Here is a 1,666-nt window from a genome sequence, read left to right on the forward strand (position 1 = left end):
ATATAACTGAGAATTAAAGCGGTGATATCATATTTCAAGTTACTCTGATTTTATTGGTGCTCTGTTGTTGTTGTTGTTGTTAAGTGCCATTGACACAATTTGGATTCACAGTGACCCTATGCACAACAGAATGAGACTCTGCCCTGTCCTGCACTATCCTCACAATTGGTGTTATATTTGACTCCATTGTTGTTGCCTACTGATGGTGTAAGATAATCAATTCACCAAATCATTATGAGTACATTAGGTTTTATCTTATTTTTCTTAGGATAACAAAAGGTCATGTTTGTGGCTAACAGGTTTTCTTGTGTTTCACTTGTAAGAGTCTTATGAAGACTTGAGTATTTCCATGTGTTGTCATTTTTATACAACTTCTGTGTTCTACTACATGTTTATACATATGATCTTTAGAAATATTGGCATAATTTCTGAGGGAGCAATTTGGGCCTCTCAGGAAATTGTCCAATTAACAGCTGAATTTGCTGTCTTTTACCAGTGAGTTAAGGAATCCTGGTAACACAGTGGGTTTGTGGATTGGGCTGCTAAGTATAAGGTCAATAATTTGAATATATCAGCCACTGCATGAAAGAAAGATGAGGCTTTCTGCTTTCAATAAGCTCTACAGCTTGGAAATCCTATATAGAGTTGATAGAGTCAGAACCACTCCATCTCACACCACTATCACCTCAAATAGGTTAAATCACGTAAAATTTTACTGATGAGAAGTCTTGATTACTACAGAATAGAATACACTTGACAGAGGATGGCACTATACCAGTTTATGGGAAGACATAACTTCCATTAAAAATCATAAAATATTCTAATTCTCTGGTTATGGTTGAGATTTTATGGATCCTGTCTACTCTAGGACCTAGTTACATATACAGTTCTGAAAACCTAAGATTGGCCAAAAGAGTTTTGATGTATATGAGGTAATATTTCCTTATGTTGTTTCATGGTAGACTTCCCCCCATAGTTTTTGTTTTCAGTTTTATTGTTTGTTTGTTTGTTTGTTTGTTTTTTTCCTTTTCAAACTTCAAGACTTAGAATGATTGATGCTATTTGATTAATAACATGAATAGGGAAACAGAATGGAGTAGTTGTGTCAGAGGCTTCTAATGTTTGTTAGAAAATGGTGTAGTTATCTTTAACTTGGAAAAGTATCCACGGATAACAGAAGGAATGTGACATCTGATGACTCACTTCCAACTGGATCTTGGCTTAGAAACTGAATTCCTTTGGCAACTCACTGCACCTTATTGAGCCTCAGATTCCACTTTATCTAAATTCAACTAATTGTGCTGATCTTCCAAATCCATTTTAATGAATAAATATAATATTGTCAAGGTTAGACTCATTATAGTTTACATCAAATGGTAACCATTATTAAAACTTTAAAGCAGTTCACTTTAAATGTGCATCGCAGAAATTAAAATGTGATCTTAGGCATAATTGTAATAATTTTTGTGGTAAACTTCTTCATCTCTCTGTTGTTATTTTTAGTTGCCATTGGAGGAACACCGACCCATAGTGACCTTATGAACAGAAGAACAAAATCCTGCCCGATCTTGGACAACCTCAGTACTGTTGCCAAGCTTGAGCACACCGATGCTGCCACTTGGCCAATCCATCTCATTGGGGTCTTCCTCTTTTTCTCTGACTCTCC

This window comes from Chrysochloris asiatica, unplaced genomic scaffold (assembly GCF_000296735.1).
Source record: "Chrysochloris asiatica unplaced genomic scaffold, ChrAsi1.0 scaffold00529, whole genome shotgun sequence".
In the NCBI taxonomy this organism is placed as follows: domain Eukaryota; kingdom Metazoa; phylum Chordata; class Mammalia; order Afrosoricida; family Chrysochloridae; genus Chrysochloris; species Chrysochloris asiatica.